At 50.6% G+C, this 27,254-nt stretch overlaps 1 long non-coding RNA gene across 2 annotated transcripts; it reads right to left on the bottom strand.

Moving 5' to 3' along the window:
• Nucleotides 1-26: 26 nt before the first annotated feature.
• On the bottom strand, nt 27-27,254 carry LOC118973710 (uncharacterized). Of its 2 annotated transcripts, XR_005063201.2 has the most exons (4): nt 25,998-27,254; nt 20,930-21,024; nt 1,226-1,391; nt 27-523 (listed from the first exon to the last, which is right to left on the bottom strand). It is a non-coding gene; the product is annotated as an uncharacterized lncRNA (long non-coding RNA). The 2 variants fall into 2 exon arrangements; XR_012126697.1 differs by lacking the exon at nt 20,930-21,024.

The following is a 27,254-nucleotide window of genomic DNA, read 5'->3' as shown; positions in this document are numbered from 1 at the left end:
TTTGCAGTGAGGCCTCACCTGGTTCGTTGCCTCCTAGGTTCATATTTATTGAACTGCAGGGCCTGAGGCTGAAGCTTAAGAGCTGTTGGGCAAAGGTTTGTGTTAACTACTGGATCTTATGCGTATGGGAAATTCAAACTACAAAGAATATGAACATGGAAGTTCCAGAGCTGAACTGGAAATATTTGGGCAGTTGAAATGTTAGCTACTTTACACATACTTATTTTACTGAATTATCACAGCACTGAAAGAGGAACTGTTATTCTCATTTTACAGGTGTGAATAGAGTATCATTTTATAGAACCAAGGCACAGAGATTAAACTCACACGGTGATCCCTCTGATGGTGGAAGCAGGTTTCAAACTCAAGCTAACTCCTGGACTGGGCTCTTAGATCACTTGACTTCTTTGGTCCACTGTTCCCTCCTCAACAAAATTAGCCTGTTGATAAAACGTGTGAAACTTTTCTCAGCGCTGGGCTGGAAGAGATGTCCATGAACAACAGATTAGATCAGCTGTGTTATCTTCACAACATGGAATAAAAAGGGACAGATTACTGTTAGGTGCAACAACATGCGGGAACCGTAAAACTATGATGCAGAGTGAAAGCTGCAAGGCATGATATAGTAAAGATGATTACATTTCTATATGATTTTTAACTAGGCAGAATAATATATACTAGGATGCATTTATAAATGACGATCTATAGTGACAAGCAGGAGATTGATTATCTCAAAAGTCAGGGGTGTGCCTTAGCTAGAGGTAAGGGGGCTGGGGAGAACACATTCGATGAGAGAGGCACTTCAGGGGGCTTCCAAGGACCACCAGTGCTTTATTTCCTAACCTGGGTAGTATTTCCATTCAGTTGAATATATTCTATTTCTCAATTGAAAGTCAAATTTAGATTACTTAGCCCTGGCCTATTAAAGTACAGGTTCTTGGCATCTAGCTTATTAAAATGCATACTTTCTCTCTGGAGATCTATATCTGGCCCAGAAATCTGCATGCTAACACCTTCCCCTGGTGAGTTTTGGTGTTTCTGTCACGGGAGAAGCTGCTCCAAGTTGGAGCTGGCAAGAGCTGACATGATACATGTGAGTGTAGGGCGGCCAGATGCTGGTGGGGGAGGGACGGCAGGAAGCAACTCCACCCCAGGCACCTCTGCGAACAGCAAACCTCCCAAAACTGTAAGATCCCTTTACACAAAATTGCAGTATGTGACTTACATCTCTGTACCTTTTCCATAACCTGAAAATACGGAGTCCTGCAATGAAAACCACGAGTGCCTCTGGGCTGCAATTGAGAGACTCCAAACTGTAAATCCGTAAGGCATTGACCATCTGGATGAAGCATAAGCCTTGGAAAAATGGTGCATTTTGGTATCCATGGTGTCTGAAGTAAAGCAAAACAGTATGAAAGGGGTAAGATAGGGAAATGCACTGGGCAGAAGCCCGTATTAGAGGGCTGTGAAATGTCGCTGAGGCCGCTGCTGTCGCACTGCACCACTGCAATAAATATTACCAAAGGCTCTCATGAGTTCCCCTATCACCTGGGTTTCCCCCAACTCTTTCTTTCATAAAGTCTTCAGCTGTGACTCCTCCTGGTGTTTGGGAGGGAACACAGTAAAATCACTAAGTACAGTAGAATCGGCCCACACACTAGCCCTTGGTGTCCAAGTCACCTTCTAAGGCTGCCTCTCTTCCTCCAAGACTCATGTTCACTTGAACCCTAATGCATCCTTCCAAGCCTGGGACCTCTCTCTGTGGTACTGGAAACAGACATAAGCCAACATGTCAGATTCTTGGTGACTCCCTAGTCACCACTGTCAGAGGTCGGGGAAGGCTGTAGACCTCTCTCCCTGCAGGCTGGCTGTCAGGTGGTGTGCGGTGAGAGCAAATCTCAAACCCCAAGCACAAAACTGGCTAGTGAGCATGCAGAAAAGATTCATGCCACCTCCAGCTCGGCAAAGTGTCTCCTCACTCTCTTTGATTTACTTGGGGGAATGTGAGGGTGTGGGGACAGTAGGGTCACACTGAGAAAGGGGTCACGTGGGGATTCTCTGCCAAGTGTGTGCAGGTTGGGGAGAGGGATGAGCCGCAGCTCCTGTAGGAGTTCCAGACTCAAACCTTCTGAAGGTCTTAGATGGCTGGGCTTGCCTAATTCCTAGGCCCCACTTTAGTGGGGCCGAGGTACCTAGATAATGTTTCTGGTCAGTCACATATTTTGGGCTTATTTCACCCATGAAGAAGTATTTCTGATATCCCTGTATTAATTACAGGGAGTTGAGATTCCTAGAGGTTGCGATCACTTTGGTCAGTGTGCTGGCAGAGGGGTTGGGGAGGGGAGATGCTTTACACCCAGGGATCCTTACCAGCCTCTGCCTCCAGCTCCTCAGCCCCAGAAAATCCCCACAGCCTCAAATAAGGGGAATGAAGAAGTAGGAGCTTCCTTAAGCAGCTGAGCCCCAGAGGGGCCCCTGGCCTTTCCCTTGGGATGTGGGCATCAGCTTGCCTGAGGAAGCTGTTGAGGCCCGCAGGTGCCTCAGGGCACCACCCATTCCCCAGGAGGCCGAGCTTACCCACGGTGCCTGCCACCCTGCCCTCCATTGGAGCTCCAGGAACCTCAGAGGCACCAGCTTGCCTGCCTCATCTGTGGAAGGAAACCTTTTGTTTCTTCCTCTACTCACCTGAGACATCTGACATCAGCTGTGTGGAGTTTTTCCACACTGACCAAGTCTCCAATACCAGCTGGGTGTCCTACAATTCAGTTCAGTTCTGATGCTACCTACCTGGAGGTCGCATCAGGTCGTACAGGTTAAGGGCTCAGTCCCTCAAGACTGCCCACCCACCTCAGATGCCAGCTGCAAGTAGTGGGTCCCCAGTTACCCACAGTTCTGACTGGGCTACCAATTGGGGTTCCCAGGAACCCCTCCCCAGGTTTGATAATTTGCTATAATGGCTCACAAAACTCAAGGAAACACATTTACCAGTTTATTACATAATAAAGAATACAGATGAACAGATACATAGGGGTCCTGAGTTTCTGTCCCTGTGGAGCTGGGGTGCACCACTCCTCCTGTGCCTGGATGAGTTTATCAGCCCAGAAGCTCTCCCAACCATGTACTGCAGGAATTTTTATGAAGCCTTCATCATTTAGGCATGATTGATGATTAACTCAATCTCTAGCCCCTTTTCCCTTTCCAGAGGATGAAGAGGTGGAGATGAAATTTCCATGCTTATAGCAGGTGACCAGCCCCCTTCCTGAAGCCATCCAGGAGCCCACCAAGAGTTGCTTCACTAGAACAAAAGACACTACCACCCAGGAAATTCTAAGGGATTTAGGAGCTCTATGTCAGGAACCAGGCCAAAGACCAAAAATTGTATTTCTTTTATATCACAATGTCACACTGTAAAAATGAGTTCAGAGCTGTGCAAATCCTCTTGGAGATAGAGAAGGGAGCCAGGCTGCAATTTTCTAGGTTTGTAGGCTTCTAAAAATGAAGTGGATCTGAAATTCATGCTAATATGATAACCACTAGCCACCTATGGCAATTTAAATCAAATTTAAATTAAAATGAAACTTAAAATTCAGTTCTTCTAGGGACTAGCAGTCACCAAAGGAAAGGGGCTGCTGGGGAGGGTGGGTTTGGAGGGAGGGAGAAGGGGATGAAGGGCACTATAATTAGCACACACAATATAGGCAGGTCACGGAGAAGGCAGTATAGCACAGAGAAGACAAGTAATGACTCCATAGCATCTTACTGCGCTGATGGACAGTGACTGCAATGTCGTGGGGGGTGCCGGTAAGGACTTGATAATATGGATGAATGTTGAAACCACAATGTTCATATGAAACCTTCATAAGATTGTATGTATATCAATGATACTTTAATAAAAAAAGTTCAGTTCTTCTATCTTACTAGCCAATTTCAAGTGCTCTGTAGCTACGTGTAGCTAATGGCTATCATTCTGGGCAATGCAGATATAAGACATTTTGATTGGACAATGATGTTTTAACTGCTTGCATTAAACAAGACTTACCTCACTACCACCACCAAAAGGAAAAAATTCATTCAGTATAGTGTAATCATGTCTTTAAAAATGGATCTGATCAGGCTTCTCAAACATTGATGTGCATAGGAATAATCTAGGGATTATGTTAAAATGCACCTTCTGATTCAGCAGGTTAGATTCTACATTTCTAATAGCTCACAGGTTGTGCTAATGCGCTGGTTCATTGACACCCTTTGAGCCACAAGGGACCACAGAATAAATGGAAAACACTAAGGGTGATAAGCATCATCTTTCACTTCTGACAGAGGATGCATTGGCCACCATGTAACCTCATTCACACACTTCTCAAGTCTAAAAGTCACACCTGTTGTAAATGTGAGGCTCAGCCCATTTGCCAGAGTGATAGGCCCTGGCATGAGGGACAGCTTCGCTGCCCTCTCCCACATGAGGACCCAGAAAGGCTATAAGCCCCTAACTCCCTGGGGATCCAGGGGACCTGCTGTGACAGCTGCCTGGGACAGCTCTGCGCAGAAAGGAGAACTTCAGGCTCCCTCTCAGTCTCCCTTTATTTCCCACCATTTCTTTCTTTTTTTTTCAAATGTAAAAATATAAAAGTACAAAGTACCCATGTTCCCACTACCTGAAATTACCACTGTTACAGTTTTTCATGTGCTGTTTCCAATGTTTCCCCTGTTTGTTGTTATGGCCTGTTAATTTGGTGGCCTCCAAGAAATGTTGCCTCTGTGTGTAGTGTGGGCCCTGCAACTCTTTACCTACAGAATGTGGCACAGGGGATGCTGTGCCAGTCCGAGCTGAAGCCTTAAGGAAGCCTAGGAGCTTCTGCTTTTTAACTGTTGGGCACGCTTGGTTCTAGGTTCCTCTGCTGGTGTGATCATGTTGGGTGAGGTACAGAAAATGGAAGGATTCTCACCTGACCCTGGTCTGCTTGCCTACAAGCAGTGGCTTGTGCAGTGCTCACAGGCTCAGGCTTGCACATGTGTGGGCAGTAAGTTATTACTGACTCTATATAAAGAGCTCTGCCCAGGGCTCTGGGGCTGCGAGGCTGGTAGAGAGGCCCAGAGGCAGAGGCCAACTTGCTGCATGCAGACTTGTCCAGAGGTGGACAGGATTCTAGCACTTAACCTGCTTCCATGAGAATTAGGTTGGGTATAAACCCTCTTACCCCAAGGACAGTCCGTTGTCATTTTTCAGTCCTACCAGATCCAGAGTGGACTTGCCCAGGGCTGAAACCCTCAGGTGAGACAGGTGACCAAGTGGCGAGGCATGTGGGAAAGGAGCGGGAGGCCTCAGCTTCTAGTTGAGTGAATCTGCCCAGGTGGTCGCCAGCAAGACCAGCTGGGGAACTGCACCGAGAGCTCAGCCAGGTTGGAAGAGTCAGGAGCAAACAGAATGGTGGCTGTTTGAAGCCAAGAAGTTTGGGGGGCAGTCTCTAGGTAGCGGTGATCAACCTGGGAGCGAGGACACAGGTACTAGAAGCATACCCAGCCCCTCCCTTTCAGTACCTCCTGCTTCTCAGACCCCAGGTGCCTACTGGCAAGGAGAGGAAAGGATAATTCAACACAAAGGGGAGAGCAGGTAATATTATTCATTAACATATATCGCCTCTCTGTTCCAAAATTATATATGGTTGTTTACCAGAAATACACGTAACATAAGATTTTCTTAAAAGTTAAAAGGATGAGGTGGAAAGGCAAAGGTGAAGGGTGAGAGTTAAAGAGAGGCCAGCCAGATGAAGGCTGTGTTGACATGCCAGCCCTAGTGTTTGCTTAGTGGTGGGGATGGGGCGGGGGAGGGGAGATGGGGGCTGGGAGACTGAAAATGCGGCCTTGAGAGCCCTTGTGACCAAGACCTGGAGGGGAAAACAATGATTGGTCAAGCTGCCCCCAGAAAAGGATGACAGGGATGGGGGTGGGGAGTCTGCAGAGGGAGGAGGTGCCGACAGGTGGGAGGAGGGTGAGGTGGACTGAGTGGCCCCAGGGCAGAGTGGCCATCTCGGTCAGATTCCAGCTTGGCAGAGGAGCCGCCCAGAAAGGTGCAGGCCTGAGGGTAGTGAGTCCGGGAGTCTGGCGCTGTGGTAACCCCACCCTGGGGACACAGAGCTAGCTCCCTCAGGGTCCCCCCTGTCCAGTCTCATCTCCCCCTGTCCTTCAGCCTGAGCTGGCCCTGGGGAAGGCGGCACTGTTCAGGGTGAGGCCTGGCCGGTCACTTCAACTGTGGGAACCAAAGGAGCCCCCCCCGCCTCCTCCAGCTGGGGCTGGCCCTGCCCGCTCACCGAGTCCTCCTCACCAGGGGTCTTCCCAGGAGACACACCATTAGAGAGGATGTGGGTCAGTCAAATGGTGTGATTTCCAGCCTTTGAGTTTTGTTAGAGGGGGGAGGGGACCGAGGAAGGCTCTGTGGAGGAGGCCTTTGGGGGGCTAGGAGGTGTGAACCCCAGGCTGTGAGGGGAAGGGCAGCCAGGTGGAGGAACAGCAGGAGCAAAGGCCCTGACCGGGGACCCCAGCTTCTGGTTATAGGGAGAGTGTGCAGGTCCTTGACATCTGCCCTCCACGCAGTGACCTTGAGCTTGCAGGCAGGCCCTGTTCTGGCCACAGGTGGGCCGGCCTGGGGTGCTGGGCTGGGCAAGGTGGCTGCCCTGCTCCCCTCTTTCACCCCAGCTTCCTGGGGAGGAAGACTTTATTCCAGGGAGCAAGGCAACCCTGGATGCTGAGGTGGGGCAGGCTCCTCACCCGGGGCCCACTGCCCAGCCTGCAGCTCTGTGGGTTTAGGCCTGGCTGAGGGGCCGTGGGTGGGGGGTTTCCTGATTCTGTTCCCTGTCCCTAATCCTTGCAGCTGTTGTCTTCCCCGGGAAAGACAGTTGTGTTGGCGGGAAGGGAACTAGTTATTTTGAGTTGGGCACTCTTCTGACCAGGAGACATGGATGGCCCTGCTGGGGCCTGGCAATGGAGTGGGCAAGCAGCACCGGAGCTGGGCCTGACCGGGAAGGCAACCCACACAATGAACTGTAGAGGGTGATGGGGGGAAGGACACGGTCCTCACCCGGATGGGGGCTGTAGAGGACAGTGAGGGACCAGGGAGCAAACAGACCTGAGAGGGAGGCTGCAGACAACAGCGCTGGGGTCCTGAGTGCATTCGGGGTTGGCTGGGAGTCGGGGCTGGGAAGGTGGGCACAGCCTCCCCATATTGGCCCCTGTGCCACTGGCAACAGCAGGGAGGGAAAGGAGGTGACTGGGACTGGGGCGTCTCTCCTTGAATGAGCCACCAGTAAGGGACTGGGCTGGTCGGGCAGCCTGTGGTCACCGTCCCCCTCCTGCAGGCAGGCCCTCCCTCCCAACAGGAGCAAGTTTGGTGAAGACCATGCACTTTGGAGGCATGGGCCCTTCCTGCCTGTGGGGTCATTGTAGGGCAATGAGAAGAATGGATGCGACCACCCAGGGCCCAGAAAAACCAGTGGCCAGTGGCTGAGCCCTTCCCTGAAGGGGCATGCCAGCATGGGTTTGAATGCTGGTTCAACTGCTCACCTGCCCTGGGGACTCAGGGTGCAGTTACCCTCACTGAGCCTTCCCCTTTAACAGAAACAGGGGTTGAAAAGGTGACAAGCATCTCATAGTCTGTGAGGCAGAGTCACTGAGAGGATGAAGGGGCCTTGGTCAGAGCAAGACACGGTGAGGGTTGTTATGGTGACAGTCCTCGTTTCCTCATCCACACGTGTCATCGCGGTTGGCCTCCCTCCTAGGCCCTAGCTACCGGTGTGTCTGCCTACATGGGGGGTACCAGGAGGGGCTGCATGTGGAAGAGAGGAGAAATGAAGAAATCTTCACCATGGAGGGAGACAGAGGCTCCCAGAAATACGGGGAGGAGAGAAGAGCCCCGGGACAGTGCGCCCTGAGAGGACAGAGCCCACATGTGCTTTCTTCCCTGCTGTGTTCCCAGCACCTAGGATAGTGCCCAGCACAGGTTTGGGGCTCAGAGCAATTTTTTAAATGAATAACTGAGTAAATGAATGAGTTTTTGAGAGAGTCTTTGGCTCCCCAGGGTGTGGACCTGACCTGGGCCCCTGGCTGGTGATGATTAAATGATGAATTCTCAGACTGGTCAGTGACCCAGGACAAGGCCAGCAGATCCCTTGGGAATCTGAAAAGGGAAATACAGAGGGGGGCAGTTAGCAACAGGGGCTAGAGAAGTGAGGAATCAGCCCATCGGGGCAGGAGTGGAGTCAGCCCTTCAGGAGAGAGGCAACCACAGGGAGAGACCCTGGCCCCCCTCCAGCTCCCCACCCACCTGCAATGGCCAGGGAAGTGGGAGGGAGGAGGCAGAGCCCCCTGAGGCCTGTCCCCATCCGGGAGTCCCTCCACCATGGAAGCTCCCTGTGCTTCATTCACAGGCCCCTCCTGGAGTCGCACAGAGTCCCTGCTGTGTGCTGGCAGCTGGGCCTGACCCACGGTCTCACGGAGGGGCTTCTATGGGGGTTTGAGTCCAGAGAGGGCCCTATAACTCTGGCTTCCTGGGGACAGGAGGGGAGGGAGCCCTTCCTGGAGGAAGCCATGTTCACTGCCTGTTCTAAGAGCCGAGGGATGAGGACCAGTTCCTGGGGAAAAGGGGGAGCAACTTTCTAGGCAGAAGGAACAGCAGGCCAGGGCCTGGAGGCTGGGTGAGCCCGGCTAGTTTGGGGAGCTGCAAGAAGTTCTGTGTGGCGGGATCATGGGGTGGGGGTGGGCACTGGATGGGGTCCCCACTCCCAGGTCAGAGCCTGTGCCAGAGCCTCCAACCCAGGACTGTATTGGAGTAACTGGTCCTTGGAGCAGAGCCAAGTGCCAGCTCACTGCTCCTACCCTGGGACCATAACCCTCTGCACAGCGAAGGGGCCAGCTTGCAGTTCCCTCCGGCCCTATCCCTGGCTCTGGGGGCCCTGGGGGGCACTATGGGCTGGTGGGAATGGGGCAGCAGGATGGAGAGGGGCATGAAGGGAGTCTGAGGGGAGGGGGCAGGCAGTCTCAAGTTTGGCCTTTGCAAGGAAGCCCCCTTTCCAGGGACCAGTGTGGTCTAGCAGATGCTGTTGGCATCCAGGCCCTTGGATCAGGTTTGGAAGAGATGGACTGCAATGGCTCCTGGCCTGGGTGGTTTTGCTCTTCCCTGTGGAGACCCTCCCCACATTCCTTACCTATGGAGGAGGACCCGGACCTCCTGGTCCTCCGCCCCCTACCATGCTGTGGGCTGCATAGCTTTTCAGGGGCGGCTGACTCACACCTCTGGCGGCCCCTTGCTCAGCCTTTTCCTCCAGCTGGGGCCGAAGGGGACCGAGACTTTCTCTGGCGTCCTTCCCATCCCCAGCTTCCTGCCAGCTTCAGGCCTTTGCAGAGAGGTGAGGGTCACGCTTCTATCTGTGGCCTTGCAGTCTGGGTCCCGGAAGCCCGCTCCTGCACATTCTCCCCTGTGCTCTCTACAGATGCACCTGCTGGGCAGGTGTTAGTGCCCAACTTTATGGGGGTGGGGGTAAAGGGGGTTGAGCGCTAAGGTTCCAGAGGAACCTGCCTGCTGAGACAGAGCTGGGCAGTGTCAAACTGGCAGGAGTGAAGTGTAGGGGTCGGGTGGAGCTGCCCCTCCCCCCATTCCCATTCTCACAGGGAGGAAGCTCTACCCGAGGACTTGGCATTGGGTCCCATCCAACCTGAAGGGGAGGGATCAGGCCGCCTGGATTTCAGAGCTGCCTTTGCAGGGCACCCTCAGAAACATTCCCTAAAGGCTAAGCAAGCTCTTCTCTCCTTGGGGTCCCACCAGGCAGGGGGCCTGGTGCGTTGGGGGGTTGGCATAGAGAAGTAGGGAGCATTGGTTACACGCCTGGCTTTTGGGGTCAGCTAGCCTTGAATCTGAATCCCACTTCGATGTCTTTCTCACAGCGTAGCTTGAGAAAGAGCCCTCCGTTCTTGAATGGAGAACCACCGTGTGCCTCCCTCTCCGGATAGGAGAAAGGATCAATAACATGAAAACGGCCTACACTGCTGTGTACCTACTGTGTGTTGGGCACTAGGACATGAGATAAATGAAAAAAGTGAATGTAAGACCCCTAGCTGAACTTCCATTCTAGCTGGGGAGACTGACAAAAAAGTACGGGCACAGTAAATGACACAGTGGGCTAGATGGTGAGGGGGCTGATAAAGGAATCTCAGAGCAGGCCCCTTCGGGAAGGTGATGGCAGCGCAGACTCTCAGGGAAGAGCATTCCAGATGGAAGGAACAGCATGGCCGAGTCCCTGGGTGGGGCACCGAGTGATTCAGGAAGCCGTGAAAACAAAGCAGGTGAGGGGTACAGCAGGTGGGGGTGCTGTCAACGAGGTGGGGGGGCTGTCCTTTCTCTGTGACCCATTCCAGGGTGTTGCTCCTGGGCAGCCGTGAAAGGTCAGGGCCTGTATGGACACAGGATGTGGCATCTGATCCACTTCCGCATGCTGCAGCTGGAGCGTGTCCTTTCTCCTTTCCTGCCGTCACATGGTCTCTTCCTCAGGTCCTTGGGCCCAGAGGCCTCCCCCACTGTGGCTTGTGACCCCCACTAGTGACAGCCCCCCACCAGCTGCCTGCCTACTTGGGGAGGGCTCTGTGTCTGCTCTGTCCAGTCTCGGAGAGCATCACAAAGGCTCCTTTCACCAGAGGGCATTGTAGGGGGACTAGGAGGGGAAGTGGTGCCCTCCTGCCTGTGGGCATAAAGACCCCTTTCTCTTCTGCTGCGTCAGCCACCTCGACCGGCAGGCGGAGGGGTCGGGTGCTGGGAGATTCTTGTCCTTTCCTTTTAAGTATGGGCAAGACTGGGACCAGGCCAGGCAGTTAACAGATTTGCAGTCTGCTGGGCTGCAGGGCTGCCTGCCGGGATGGCACTGACCAGCCACAGGCACCTGGGCACAGGAAGGCCCAAGAACAAAAAGCCCTTCACGACTGGGTCTGGGGTGCCTGCCTGAGGCCCCACGGTGGGAACCCTACTCACCAGCTGTAAAGTGAAGGACTAGGGCTTTTAGCTTCCAGGACCCCCCACCAGGACCCTCCACTGGCCTCCTCTTGGTCTGTTAGGGTCCCTCCTGGCTGGTTTTTACCTGGATTTCTCCCTTGAAGCCCACATCAGGCCTCTTGCACTGCAGCTTGGGCAGACACCTGCCTTTAGAGGGAGCCAGGCAGGAATGGGGGCTGACAAGAGACCACATGGAGACTGTGAAAGTGGAGTGGAGGAGAGCCTGGGTGGCGCGGCAGGGGGCAGGCTCCGGGTAAGAGAGTGTTGTGGAAGATGATCTGGGGGCCCCGTGGCTTTCCAGGTGGAGGGTCAGCAGATGCAAAGGTTCAGAGGAGGGACTTCAACAGGACAACCACGGGGACACTCACAGGAGTCTGGAGTGAGCCCACGGAGGCAGGGGACCGTGGGAAAAGAGAGAAGCCAGGAGGTAGGTCAAGGAGCAGGGGGGACAAGAGCAGAGAGGGGACCTGGGGCAGGTGAGGAGGTGATGGCCTGGTCACTGTCGGGGTGAAGGATTGAGTAAATAGGAAGAACTCAGGACAGCACCCTGGGTTCTGGCTTGGGTAGGAAAAGAGCTGCGGTGCCACCAGGAGGGCTGGGAGCCCTGAGGGGGGCAGGCTGAGGACCTGGCGGAGTGGACAGGTGGACATGAGGTGGGCAGTGCTGGGGCCCAGACAGCTAGGGAGGAAGAAAGGAAGGGGAGCAGAAGCCAGAGGGAGTGAGGGGGAGCATGCAGCAAGGGGAGAAGCCCGACGGTGGGCAGAAGAATCTGCTAGGGAGAGGCGCCTAGACAGAGGGAAGTGCAGTGCGGGAGAGTAGGAAAGAGGAGAAAGGGTCTGAGGAAGAGGGGAGTGGGGGAGAAAGCGGGAGAGGAGGAGGGAGGGGGAGCGGGGGACAGGGAAGGGGAGGTGGGGAAGAAAGGATGTAGGGCAGGAAGCAGATCCATGACAAGGCTCAGGACTCCACAGTCCCTGCCAGCCAGGGACCTCCCGCTGCCCTCCCCACGCCCCAGGACTCGCTGGCCAGGGGCACGGCAGGTGCTACCACAGAGGAGGACAGGGGAAATGGAAATGAGCTGGTGGGACGTAAGCAGCAACTTCTTGATGAAGCAGTGCAGCAAGCCCACCGGGGGAGTGGCCCCTTGCTGGAACCCTGGCCTTCCTGAGCCAGGGACCTGGCCACCATGACCCCTTAAAAATGTGGACTGCATTGTGGCAGAAGGTGGTTTTCTGACCCTCTGCCTCAGTTTCCCTCTGTGAGGGGCCTGGATTCCATGATGGGCTCGGGGGCGGAGCACACAGAGCCACAGCTGGGCTAGTGAAGTCTCTCAGTGTCCGGGTCCAGGTGGGCCTCAAGACCTTCTCTCTACCCTCAGCCTCTGTTCCAGGAAAAGCAGCTGCGGGGGAGGGGAGGAGGACAGGAGTCCACAGAGTGTTTCCAGAGAAAAACGAATCCTCCCATGGAACAGACAGCAGGCACCGCCGCCTCCTCCACTTCACCCCCACTCCTCATCCCTCCCCCAACTCCCTCCACCCTCACTTTCTGGCAGGAGGAGGCCAGCAGCTGAATAAACCATGTTGCACTCCCAGCTCCCACCCTGAGCCCTGGCCGAGCCCAGGTGGCCCTGCAGAGGGGACAGGGGACAGGGGAGCATGTGTGTGGGTGCAGCCCAAGTGCAGGTGGGATATGGAGGGAACCTGGCCATTACCTGCAGCCAAGGGGGTGGGGAAGGCAGGGTGCATCAACAGGGAAAGAAACAAGCCTGAGCTGACCACCTGGAACCTCCGTTTTGTCTTCTGAAATAGGGGCATGGCACTTGCCCTGCTTCCCTAATGGGGTAGACATGAGGGTCACAGAAGCCAAGATAGGAGGGGCAGAAATATGTTCCCAAGCGCCCTGGATACTGGCTGCCCTTGTACTAACCACAGAGGCAGGTGTCACTACTGTCACTGCTTCCCAGGAAGAAGCCTGAGGCCCAGCAGCCCAGCTTCTCAGGGTGCAAAGCACATTGGGGCAGGGCTGGGGTTCTAGCTTCCTGCCTGCTCATCCAGGCAGTAGGCTGTTCTTTCTTCCTTCTGCCAGGAAAGAACTGAACGGGCTCCTGGAGGAGCCATCAGCACAAGCACGCTCCCCTTCCTCTCTCCCTTTTGCCTGGCCCAGAGCCCACCACAATTTCCCTGCCCTTCCCAAACAGTGGCCCCGTGGGTGAGGGATGCAGACTGAGGCTTCTGACACCCCTTTCCTAAGCAGGAGCCCCTCCTCCAGAGCTGGCTCAGAGGAAGGACCCAGACCTTCCCCAGACCCCCACCTCTGCACCCCGAACCCCATCCCGGTGTAAACACCAAGGCCTTTTGGCTGGATGACCTAGGCCTCAGGGACCAGCCCCTTGATTGGTGGAGCTGGAGGCACCCCCCAATCAGGGGGGTTGGAAGCAGCAAGAACTGTGCCCCACTCCCTAACATCACCTTTGTCCTGAGTCCAATTCACCACTCCCCTTCTCCAGAGGCCTGCTAACCCTCTTCTCCTCTCTCCATATTGAGGTGCCCCTCAAATTGTAGGGTTGGGGTGACCTAAGAAGAGGTAAGGACCCAAATTCATTGTGGCTTATTTGTTTTGGCTCTGGAGTAATAAAACTGAAATGGAATCCTGGTTCTGCCACTTCAGGTGACCTTGAGCAAGTGACACTACCTCTTGGAACTCCAGTTTCTCCATTTGGAAAACAGGTGTTTTTCCATTCCTTCACATCCATCCATCCACCCATCCATCCATCCAGCCATCCATCCATGCATCTACACGTCCATCCACCCATCCATTACCATTTACTAAGTGCCATACACTAACACAGGTCTTGGGGGTTAAATGGGTTTCCGAAGAATAGATTTGTTACCATTCAGTTCCCATTTCCATGATTAAACATATTTCTAAATTTTAGAGACCTGACTTCATATGAGCACAGTGAGCACAAAAAGCAAAGCTTAGGCCAATGTATCTACTCACTTTGCTGTGTGCAGCCTCTCAACAGTGGTCTCCCATCCAAGCCCATGACAGCCAACTGGTTTCCCACTGAGGGTATTAGAGGATATTGCTGCCACCGCTTGTCACAGGCCATCATGAGCCAGCACAGCCACCACCCGGGCAGGCCAGCCTCACCACCTTTCACCAAAGCAGATCTGTCTACTTTTGATGAGGCATAGTTGTAAAAATGGGTCATCTAAGCAAACTCCTTTTAGAAAGGCTATTTTGAAGCTTCTAGTATGTAGGTTCCTGCACAAACTATCCCCTATCATGGAAGTCCAAAAGCTGTCATTAGGGTGGGGAGTGGAGCTGAAAGGCCCCTTGGCTGGGCAGGGCACGTCCAAGAGGCTTCTAGGAAGAGGGGGCAATTGGGGAGCTGCTTGCCTGTCTAGAGGTGACTTGTGTAGGAATGATGCCCAAGGTAGAGAGAAGAGTGGAAGGTGGACAGGCCCAAGGAAAGGTCCAGAACACTCTTAACACATGCCTGCAGCCTTCCCAGAGCCTGCTCCATACACAGCTGGGTTAACATGACCAAGAGGTGGGAGAATGGGACACAGCCAGGAGATGGGCCCGGGGCATAGCCAGCAGGCCTGCTGGGAAGGCACTGGGGTGGGGTAGCCCCCACCACTTCCAGTCCTGCAGCTGCTGCCCTCCTGGGCTCAGCGTGGTCTGTCAGATGCTAACTGGGTGCTCTTCAGCGCCTAGTTCTGAGCTCTGTGGTGCCTGAGCACCACACCCACCCTGGGCAGCCCTTAGTGGGGGTGCTGGACACTCTTCTGTCCAGGGGGTGCTCTTCCATCTGCCCAGCCCCTTCCTCAGCACTGAGCTGGTGGCTGCCCTCAGCACACCTCCCCCAGAGGCTGCCCTTGGCTTGCGGGCTCTGCATTACCTGGAGATTCCCCAGGGGGTTATGAGCAGTGTGGCAAATAGCAGCCTGGGCCCCTCGTTTTGGAGTCCACAACTTCTTGGTGTCATTTACTCTCTGGAACTCCCTGTGGAGTTTGGTCGAGGCAAGATTTCCCCCCTAACCAGGCAGTCTAGCTCAGCTTCTTCCTCTGCCCTGTTCTGCCTCCCTCACTTTTGTATGGGTTGCGACTCTCAGTAAACCACCTGCACAAGAATTCCCCTTTCAGGCCCTGCTTTGGGGGAGCTTGGCTTAAGATACCTACAAAATTGACCCGGTGGCCTGTCCTGTAGAATGGTATCAGGACTGGGTGGGGGCTGTGGCCTAGTCTTGGGGGTACAGGAGAGCGCTCCTGAAGAGGTGACATTTGACTGGGGCCTTGAAGGTTGAGTAAGAATTGCTGTGCTGAATAGGGTCTGCTTCATTTGATAAATCTTGCCTGATTTAATTTCCGGGGATGAGGGATGGACTTAAGAGGCCAGAGGAATGACAGGCGCAAAGGCCTGTAGGCCGAGAAGGCGGGGCGGGCGTATTCAAGGGAGGGAGTGACCGGCTGGAGGGGAAGGCCTGGGAGGGAGAGGGGTGAGACTTGCGGTTGGGGCGGAGAAGAGGATTGCCATCACAGTAAGCATCTGTCACTCAGCACCACATGGCAGTCATGACTGATGGACTGTCACACTCTGGCTGAGCCTCAGTATCCTCCCCCAGCTACTGAATTAGTGTGTGAGGTGACACCCATTTAAGGTCTCTGCCCCCAAGGTGAGCCCAAGCTGGACTGTGATATGGTGCGTAGGCCAAAGGCACAGGCCTGTGGAGAATGGGCCGAGTACAGTAGGGGCCTCCCCAGGGATGCAGCCATTGTGCCCCATAAATAGGTTAGGCGGTCAGGAAACAGGAAATCCTGACAACACAATGAGGCCTGGGGCGCTGGGGTTTCCTCCCAGCTGATGGCTGAACTGAGGATGCTTCTTGGGCCAAAAGCTTTGCCCAAGACTCCCTTGACTGCTGGCTCCAGATGCCCAGCTCTTCCCACAATCCTCAGGGGCACTCAGGGCTCCGCCCCACCCGATGTGACCCAGCAAAGGCAACTCAGGCCAGGCCAGGACAAGCCAGGACAGGCAGCGGATCCCCGAGAGGAGAGCAATTATGGGCTTGGATCCTAGCTGAGCTTGGCACCAGGCAGGAGGGGGCTGCTGGGGCAGCTAGGCCAGGGCCCCCCAGCATCGGGGGTACTTCTGCCAGGCCTTCTGATGCCAGGGGCCTGAACACCTCTACTGTCTGCATCAGTGGGCCTGTCCCTGCCCTGTGCTCCACAAGGGCATAGCAAGTATACTAGGCTGACCCTACCTGGACCCCAACAATGGAGAAATAACGTGGCCCCTCATTAGAGAATGAGGCAACCTGTAAAACCATGTCTTAGAAGAATTTTAACTATAAAAATCAAGTAAATGGGACTGATGTCCCATAGGATCCTTGTTTTGTTAAAATACACACAAACATAGAAATCTGTGTGAATGTGTGTGCGTGCCTATGCATGTGCACAGAAGCGACAGGGAGGAGGGCCAGCAAGATGTCGCACTGGCTGCGTTTCAGGGGATTTTAATTTTCTTCTTTGTTCTTTTCTGAACATTCTAATTTCCCTACAATGAGATTTGTAAACAAAACAAAACAAAACAGATCCTGTAAGGCCTTTTTTAAGTACAATGTTTACAAAGAGTTTTTAATGGGGAAATGTTAATGATCTAAAGCTGAGAGGAAAACAGGATACAACACTGTATACATTGTATGTAAAGGACAGACACTCAGAACAGGAAGGAAGCATGCAGGGTGTCAGGGCTGATGCCTTTCGCAGGGGTACCACGCCAGTCCTCTCCATCTATACTATATGAGAATCCTCACACTCTTGTGTGTACTGGGTATCCCTAGTCTTGAATGTTTTTGGCAATCCAGTGCTTGCAAGATCATATCATTGTAATTTGATCCAGTGGGTGGAAGAGTCTCATAATTGCATATCTATGATCATTCGGCCCCTTTCCCTCTCAAAACATTTTATTATGGAAACTTTCAACATACAGAAAAATAAAAAGAATTATACAATGAACTCCCAAATACCCACCTCCTAGCTTCTGCAACTAACACTCACCGAGGCTTGCTTTAGCTCACACTGATCTGTCCAGCCAGCCAGCCTTCTTTTTTGACACATTTCACAGTAGGTTAGGGATAACAGCACACTTCCTCCCTAAACGCTGGAACATGCATGTCAGTTACTGGAGTTCAGTGTTTGTTTGCAGTTTTTTTTTCTCCTTTATGTAAAATATACATATGGTAATGTGCAAAAATCTTAAGTGTATCATTTGGTCCTTTGGAGTATGACCCAGCCCTTTAGCATGGCATAGAAATATGACCCCCAGAAAACTCCCTCTTGTCCCTAACGAAGTCAGTCTCTGCCCCTCTCCTTCAGAGGCAATCATGATTCTTATGTTCGCATCATAGTTTTGTCTATTCTGGAACTTGCTATAAATGGTTTCATACAATGTGTATTTCTTTGTGTCTGGATCTTTTCATTCAATATTATGTCTGTGAGATTTATCTGTATCATTACAATAGTTACTACTTTTTATTGCTGAGTAGTGCTCCATTATGTGGATATACAAATAGTTCCCTTATATGGATATCCAAATGAATATCTATTGTATGGGTTATACATCCTCTTGTTGATGTATACCTGGGCTGCTTAAGGTTTTTACTTAGTTATGCATAAAGCTGCTGTGAACATTCACATGCAAGACTTTTTGTAAACACACGTTTTCATTTCCTTGGGTAAATATTTAGAAATGCAACTGAGCCAGTCTCTTCTTATGTTTGTTTTGCATTTTTCTTTTGCTAGTTCTTTCAGTCTTTTTCTTATTGATTTGCAAGAGCTCTTTCATTACTAGTGTTGGACCCTAGGGATGCAAAAAATTTAAGACATAGTCTCTGTCCTCAAGTTGCTCATAGTTTAGCTGCAAAGAGACACAGACATAACTGGGATGTGATATGGTGGCTGCTAGGCATTCATTACTCCTTTTTTTTTTTTTTCTCCACAGAAGCTCGCCGCCAAGGTAGAGGTCAGTCTGCCTGCCTTGCACAACTGCACACTTCGGAGGGCCACGGCGACAAGCCAGTGAGGGGGGCTCGTCAAGACGGGCGTCGAGCCGGGGCGCATCTGTACCCATGCGCACTGTCCCCAAGTCGGGCCCAAACCTCCCGCACCTGCACCCATTTCTGCGCCTTGCCCCGCAAAACCTACACAGCGACTGACCGGCCCCCAGACACATCCTGAGCAGGCCGCTCCGGACCCCCCCAGGCTGCTGCTCTGCACCCTCCTCCAGCCCCGCACCGCGGCCCTCCATCCCCACGCAGGCCGAGTCCTCAGAGAGCCCGGCTCGCTGCCTGCAGAGTGACTCCCACACAGCACAGAGACCTGTCTCCCGCCCCTCATTACTCCTTTTTTAAAATTCTAAGTCTGATCACATCGCTCATCTGTTCAAAAACTTCTCATGGTTTTATCCTCATTTCACCCAGGATAAAAGTCAACAAGGCTCCACACGAACTCAATGACCCAGCCCCGTAGGCCTCTGACCTCAGCTCCTACCTTGCCCTGTGTTCAATGTGCTTCAACTGCACTGTTTCCTTGCTAGTCCATAAACCCTCCAAGCATGATCCCTGTCTCAGAGCCTGTGTCCTTGAGATTCTCTCTTCCTGCTGTATTCTTCCCCACATTTCCACAAGATTTACCTCCTCTATGAGTTGCCTAGGGGCTGCCATAATACATTGCCACAAAGTTGGTAGCTTAACAACAGGAATTAATTCTCTAACAGTTCTGCAAAAATCTTTTCGCTAGTAAGATTACACTTAGAGGTTCTGGGGACTAGTATGTGGACATAGATTACACTTAGAGGTTCTGGGGACTAGTATGTGGACATATCTTTTGGGGGCTACCATTCCATCTACGATACTGCCTAATCTCCTTCAGGCCTTTGCTTAAATGTTACCTTCTCAGAAAGACTTTCTCTAGCCACATTATTTAAAGTATGTGCATGTATATGTACGCATGCGCACACACACACACACTCAATTTCCTTCCCTGCTTGTTTTTTCTCTCTAGCACTTAACTCTCAGGTATACGTGTAGTTTACTGATTTATTGAGTTTTACTGTCTGTTCCCCTATTAAAATGGAAATTCCAGGAAGATAGATTTCTGTCTGTGTTGCTCTGTTTCCCTAATGCACAAAACAGTGCTGGAAGCATGGAAGATGGTCAGTAAATAACTGCTGAAAGAATGAATGAATCATTATATTGAGCACCAAGCTCTGCTTGAAATAGAAGGGTACAAACAGTAGGAGCACAGGAGGAGAGAAGAAGTCCTTCTTGTCCCGGAAGGCTTTACAAAGAGGGTATAGTTGAGCTGGGTCAGGTTGGAGTGGGGAGGTGTGAGGATCCCGGAGGCAGGAAGGACAAGACCAAGCCCTGGAGCAGGAGAGAGGAGGAGGAGCCTAGCGTGGTTGGGGTGTGGAGGAAGGAGGGGAGCAAGGGGCACAGAAGGCAGAAGCCTCCTTAGCCTGTGCTCCCCGCCTTTGCTGCCCTGATTCCCATGGTGGGGAAAACAACCCCTGTCTGGGCCTCTCCCACCGGGAGCCCCAGATTGATGATCCCCTCAAAATGTGTGGGCAAACAAAGCCCCACAATTATTCTCAGTGACAACACTTGTCAAGGTGCCTTGGTGCACTGCTCAGCCCTCCATTGGCTGTAAGCAACAGAAGCCCACCTCAAACTGACTTAAGCTAAAAGAGGGCACTTACTGGCCCTGGTATCTGAACAGTCCAGGGGTAGATGTCACTTTAGGCTCAACGTGTCACCACTAATCAGCCTCCACCTCTCTGCTGGCTTGTCTCAGCGGTGGCTCTCAGTCAGCACTGCTCCTACCAGCACACACACAACGCCTAGAAGCAAGAGAATGGCCAGCAGCCCCTAGTTCTCCACGGGGGGTAACCTCTGGTTTGCTGCAGTGGTAACAGTCTTGCTAATATGCCCTTTATTTTCTGTCTTCTTTCCCCTTACGCTTTCCTGGTCCATACTAATGTTCCTGGACCACCAACAGTACTTTTCCTGGAATCCTTGCCTCAGAGTCGGCTCCTGGGGCAACCCAAACTAAGACACAGGAAAGAGTTCTGCCTTCCCAGGAGCAGCCGAAAGTCTGGAGATTACCGCTGATGGGCACTTGTGTCATGTGATCATCTCTGAACCAATCACAATTGCCAACAGGATGCAATCTGCTGATTGGCCAGGCCCGAATCACGTGACCAGCGCTGCCTCCAGGGGCACAGCCAACTCCATCCCAACCCCTGGGACTGAGGCTGCGTTGCTGGCTGTGATACCCCCAAGGAAAGACCAGAGGCTAGTATGAGGAGAAGCCAGAATGGGTTCTGGAAAGGCACAAGACTGTGGCTGAAGTGATGAGCTGCTGGGGTGCAAATTTCCCTGCACCAGCTGAAAGTCTTCCACTCTCTTATTCACTCAAGAAGACACAATGGGGAGGCACAATTACTAGGTGTGGCAGAGGCTGTCAGTCCCCTGATATTTACTGGTCTAGGCTTGCTCGCCCAACTTCCAGCTGCCAGCTCCCGAAATTCTTTCCCTGAGAACTTCTCTAGCACTGCCCATGCATAGCAAACCAGAGAACTCACATCCCAGAGCAGCCCTCAACCAGCTGTTGCTGGGAGGTGGTGCGAGGTACCCCAGCTCCTTGCCTCTCGGACATGACTCTGACATGGTGTTCTGCACCATTCCCCTAGTTCTCCATGGGGGGTAACCTCCGGCTTGCTGCAGTGGTAACTGCCTTGCTAATATACCCTTTATTTTCTGTCTTCTTTACCTTTACACTTTCCTAGTCCATACTAATGTTCCTGGACCACCAACAGTACTTTTCCTGGAATCCTTACCTCAGAGTTGGCTTCTGGGGCAACCCAAACCAAGACACAAGAGCATCTCAGCAGCTGCATTTGTCGGTTTTCAGAAGCAAATCATTGGCAAACTTCTGTTGAGACAGTACAATTATGGGCGATGGGGAGCCCCAAAGAGTTCCAAGTCTGGGGAGCTACTGTCTGAGAAAAATTGTTTTCGTTGCTTCTCCGGAGGGTACTCTGGAGGGGAGGACCCTCTGGAGGGGCCTCATAAGGGACCTGCAACAAGGGCTTTGTGTGGCTCCTACGGCCTGGAAGAAAGGGCAAAGGGACTTCACTTCCCACACACAGGACCAGGGACACTAGTAGGGCATAGATGCACGTATTTGCTCACATGTTGGGATGGTGCAGGTGTGGAGAAATGGGCCCTCTGACACACTGTTGGTGGCAGTGTGAAGTGGGGCAACCTCTATGGGAGCAACTTGGTGATTTTAAAAATGCACACATCCTTTGACCCAGGAACTTCACTTCTAGGAATTTATCCCATAGATACACATAATTGCATCTCTATGTTAGGGAATAGCATATTTCCTGAATATATGACAATCTTCTATTTCCCAAGGACATAAAAAGCAAAATACCAACATTACACCTATTAAGATGGTTAGTATCAAGACCCAGAAAACAAGTGTTGCTGAAGATGTGAAGAAATTAGAATCTCTGTGCACTATTGGTGGGCATGCAAAATGGTACAGCTGCTATGAAAACAGTGTGGTGGTTCCTAAAGAAAGTTAGAATTATTGTGTGACCAAGCAATTCCACTTCTAGGTATATATCCAAAAGAATTGAATGCAGGGTCTCAAAGAGGTATTAGTACACTCATGTTTATGACAGCATTACTCACAATAGCTAAAATGTGAAAGCAACCCAAGTGTCCATTGAAGGATGAATGAATAAGCAAAGTATGGTATATATACACATGATGAAATTTTGTTCAGACTTTAAGAAGGGAATTTTGACACATGCTACCATCTGGTTGAACCTTGAGGACATTACGCTAAAGGAAAATAAGCTAGTAACAGAAGGACAGATCCTGTATGATTCCATTTATGTAAGATACCTAGGGCAGTCAAACTATACAGACATAAAGCAGAATGGTGGTTACCAGAGGCTGGGGGAATGAGGAGTTCTTATTTAATGTGCACAGAGTTTCGGTTTCACAAAATAAAGAGAGTTCTGGGGATTGACTGTGGAATAGTTGTGCAATAAGGTGAATGTACTTAATGCCACTGAACTGTACACTTAAAAACAGTTAAGGTGATAAATTATTTTCTCATCATCCTGGGACCTGGTAACCTCTAATAATTTTCTAGCTCTATGAATTTGTCTCTTCTAGGCATTTCATATAAATACAATATGAAATATTTGCCCTTTCATGTCTGGCTTATGTTTTCAAGGCTCCTCCATATTGTAGCAGGTGTCAGAACTTCATTCCTTCTTTGGCTGAATAATATTCCATCAAAGGATATGTGTATGGGTATACCACATTTTGTTTACCTGTTCATCTGTTGTCCTCACCTTTGGGCTAGCTTGACCTACTTTTGAATGGTTTAGAAACAGAATCATATAACCTATACTCCTTTATTATGTCTAGCTTCTTGTACTCGTGTTTTTGAGATTCTTCCATGCCATTACATGTACTTATAGTGTGTTCATTTTCACTGCCCTGCAGTATTTATATGCACATACCACAGTTATCCATGGTATGGTTGGGTGGAGACTTGGTTTGTTTGCAAACTTTGGCTATTACAAATAGAACTTAGGAATTCTGATGCCAATTCTGATGTGCGTTTTCTTCTAACACCAAGAAGCAATTAACTCAATCCTGACGCTATTTGGAGATAGCACTAGATTCTACAGGCTAAGAGCTCAGTCCTACAAAACTGCTCCCCACCCCCACTTCAGATGCCTGTTGCAAGTTCAAGTTGTTACCTTTTGTCTTGCCAATGGTTTCAGCGCCAGGCAAGTTTGCTACGGATTCAATGTGACCAAAGAAATGACAGTAGAATGCTCTTGGGATGAAAGTTTTATACCCAATTTTATTTCCACGGTGGCAGGTCAATCACTAAAATCCCATTTACTCAGAGCTAGTCTGCATGCAGTAAGCCAGTCTCTGCCTCTGGGCCTCTCTGCCCGCACAGCCGTCCTCTGGATCTCTGTCCTCGGTGCTTCCACCACTCCAGCCTCTGCTCTGCTCTCCTCCAGCCTTGCAGTCATGCCACCATGTCACCCAGAGCACTGGACAGAGCTCTTTATATAGAGTCAATAGCAACATATTGCCCACACCTGTGTAATGAGCTAGTCAACCAGGGCCGGGTGAGAATCCTGGCCACAGGAACTTTAATTTTATCCATACCTTTACTTCTGACCCACAGGCTGAACAGGGAATTTTCTAACCACCCCTTCCATGGGTTTGATTAATTTGCTGGAGTGGCTCACAGAACTCAGAGAAGCGTTTACTTACTAGATTACCAGTCTGTTATAAAAGGATCTCATTCAGGAACAATGGCAGAGATGCACAGGGCAGAGTATGTGGGAAGGGACATAGACCTTCCGTGTGAGTGCACTACTCTCCCTGCACCTTCATGTGTTCACCAACTTGGAAGCTCTTAGACCCCCATCCTTTTGGGTTTTTATGGGGGCATCATTTCACAGACATGCTTGATTAAATCATTGGCAATTGGTGATTGAACCCAGTCTCTAGCCCCTCTCCCTTCACTGGGTGTCAAGGGGGTGGAATTGCAAGTTCCAACCCTCTAATCACATGGTTGGTTCCCCTGACAACCAGGCCCATCCTCAGGTTACACAGGGGCTTTCCAAAAGTCACCTCATGAACATAAATAAAACTTTCTAGCTCTCATCATATAGGAAATTCCAAGATTCTTAAAGCCATGTGCTGGGAACAGAGAGGAAGACCAAATACATATTTCTTATTATAAATCATCATAACACAGAACTGTTATGAATATTCTTATGCATGCCTTTTCATAAATACATATATGCATTTGTGTTGAGTGTATACCTAAGAGGGAAACTGCTGAGTCAGGGGGTGCATGCGTTCAGCTTTCACAGATGATGCCAAACAGTTTTCTAAAATTGTGCCATTTGTATTCTGCTCAACAGGGTATGAGAGTTCTGGTGCTGCACCCCCTTGTCAACACTTGATATTGTCTTTCTTTTTCATTTTAGCCCTTCATGTGGGTAAATAGTGGTATTGTATTATAGTTTTAATTTGCATTTCCCTGATGACTAATGGAGTGTTTTCATGTTTATTGGTCATTTGGGATATCCTTTTTTAATGAAATGCTGACCAAGTCTTTTATCCTTTTTTCTTTTGGATCATCTGCTTTTTTGTTGTTGTTGGAGTTTCTTATGTATTTTGGATACAAGTCTTTTGTTGGACAAGTGGATTCCAAGTATCTTCTCCCACTCTGCAGCTTCCTGTTCATTCACCTAATGGGTCCAGTGGATGGGTATTGTTAATTTGAAAGCATTGCTTGCTAAAGTAATCCCTAAAACATTTGTTTACAGTGTTATTTAACACTTGAAACTGTGAAGTCATATCCCCAGGAAAAGTTACTAAATCTGTGTTAAATGTCTTTGCCTCCTTTTTTTTCCCCAACCAGTTCTGTTGGGTGTCCACCATAAACATCCAAAATTAGAAATCCCTGAGGTCATTTCAGGCTATTGTGTCTTCTGCAAATAGTATTTCCTTGTTTAAAACAGAGGAACCAGAAAGCACCAGGTACTGGGAGAGCCTTTATCAGAACTTGTATTTAAAGGGATTCCCTCTTTTCTGAGAGATCTTTTTGGAGAGAAAAACAAGGTTGCCTAATATTCAGGTATAGCTGGTCTGTACAAAAGCATTGGCAGTTCCACTGTTGTCATAGAAAAATACTGCAAATACCCAAATGTTCTAATTGTGGTATATTCATTCAATGGAATATTAAGGAGCCCTTCAACAAAGACAAAATGAATTTAGGCATAAGAATATAGACTTAGGAGGGAAAAAGGCAGGGGGTGGAACCATGTACACACATCTCTTGCATACATACAGTTTCCTTGGAAGGAATCACACCAGTGGTAGCACAGGGATGGGATGCAGAGGGGGGAGGGATTCAGTCACATTCCTTTGCACTCATTTGAAACATTCAAGATATTTTTTAACCCATGTGCATCTACTATTTATCCCAAAAAACTAATTAAAATTTTGAAAAATGCAAAATATAAGAATTTGAAAAGGAATAAACACTTTCATCTTAAGAAATATAAGCAATCATTTTGTCTGTTCTCTGAATGGTTCCTTTCAAGCCATCAAAATGTCTCCCTGCCCCCTGCTTTTGGAGTAAGGACCTCAGTGAGGGCTACACACGGGGTGTCTCTTTCTGGGGCTCTACTCTCAGCAATGAGGGACCCAATGTGTGACAAACTCAGGGGTGACTTCTCCATGAGGCACACTGGGTGCAGAGTCTAGGGTCCATAATAGATCTAGGGGCTCACGGAAAGGTTTTAATTTATTTAAAATCATTAGAAAAAGAAGAGAATATAATTCAGTCTGGATTATCCTTGTCTTTATACCAACAGTCATAAAATGTAGTTTGTAAGTGTGTGTGTGTGTGTGTGTGTGTGTGTGTTTACAAGGAAGGGGCTCATGATGGTGCAAAAGTGTCTAAAAAGTCATTATGTGGCCCTGGATACATAGTACAATATTTTAAGCTGGAGGGCCAGATGGCCTCTTCTGTGGCTGAACTCTGCCCTTGCAGCAGAAAGTAGCCAGAGACGATACCATCATTCTTCCTCATCTGCACAGATACATTCCAAGACCCCCAGTGGATGCCTGAATCCACAGGTAGTACCAAGCCTTATATATACTATGTTCTTTCCTTTACATACATACCTATGCTACAACCTAATTTATAAATCAGGCACAGGAAGAGATTAACAATAACTAATGATAAAATATAACAATTCTAACAATATATGGTAATAAAAGTTTTGTGAATGTGGTCTGTCTGTCTCTCAAAATATCCTATTGTGCTGTACTCACCTTTCCTCATCTCGTGATGGTGTAAGATGATAAAATGCCTCTGTGATACTGAAAGCGCGGAAAGGGAAACTGTGGATAGGGTGGACGACAAACGCAGATGGATGGGAGTAGCTGTGTTCCAGCAAAATTTTATTTACAAAAACAGGCAGTGGGCAGGGTTTGGTCAAAGGCCAACCCTCTGTAGCTGGTGCCAGTTAAGTTTCTGTGTTTGTTAATGAATGAGTGGAGGGATTGCTGCAGGTCTGATCCCTGTCTGGTGGTTGAGTTTGGAGGGTGGATGAAGTGGATGCTGGGCTGGGGGTCAGTTTTCAGGTTATCCTAGCCCCTAACTTGCTGTGTGACCTTGGGCAAATTGCCCTCCCTTGCTGGGCCTTGTGTCTGTAAGATGAAGGCCGCACCTCCCATTTGCTGGGCTATGATGAGGTTCTGAAATGTAACAGAGGATACTGAAGTGCCTGGAATCGGAAAAGGAGATTCCCACTGGGCAGCTTAGGACAGGAACCGCCAGGTTCCTGGAGGCCTGGCAGCCAGGGGAATGTCACTTTGGCAGAGGAAAGATGAGGGTGGGGGCAGCTGACAGCGTGACCTGAAACACAAACAGTCCCCAAAGAGAGGCCGAAACTCTCAGGTTGGTGAAAACATGCTTGTCAGGTTTCGGTCTGCCTCTGAGCAGGACAGGGGAAGGTGACCCAGGCTGGTCTCAGCTGACAGTGGCTGGTAGTGGCCTGGGTCCCTCACGTGCTCCTGGGCATGCGTCCAGCTGGAGGTGGCTCAGTGTCCTGGCATTTGTTGATCAGCCAGAACACCAGCTCCAGAATCTGAGGTTGCACCTCAGGAGCCAGACGCCAGTGCCGTAGAGGGAGCCCACGTCCCCATCTCTCTGCAGGACTGCCCAACGGCCTGGTCAGGCAAGCTTTCACGTGACTAGAAGGGCAATTTGGAGCCATGTATTAAAATAGACAACACACATTTCCAGAGACCTGGGAATTTCACCTTTTCTCCAGCTGCATCAGTCAGAGCCCTGGCAGGATACAGAATTCACTCCAGATAAGCTCAACAAAATGTAGAGTTTTAGTGACTGACAGAGATGTGGTCAGGGTCACTGAACCCTACAAGAGAGGTCAAGGAACCAGACTAGCCCAGGAGGGCACCACTGCCACCCTAGGGCTGGAGGGCAAGAGAAGGGGCAGCATCCCCTGGGCTCAGTGAGAGCTGCGGTGTGGAGGCACAGGAGAGGAACTGCCAGCGAGAAGCTGT

This window comes from Manis javanica, chromosome 17 (assembly GCF_040802235.1).
Source record: "Manis javanica isolate MJ-LG chromosome 17, MJ_LKY, whole genome shotgun sequence".
NCBI classification, from domain to species: Eukaryota; Metazoa; Chordata; class Mammalia; order Pholidota; family Manidae; genus Manis; species Manis javanica.
Note: the sequence above shows the minus strand (reverse complement) of the source record. Positions and strands in the feature narration are given on the sequence as shown.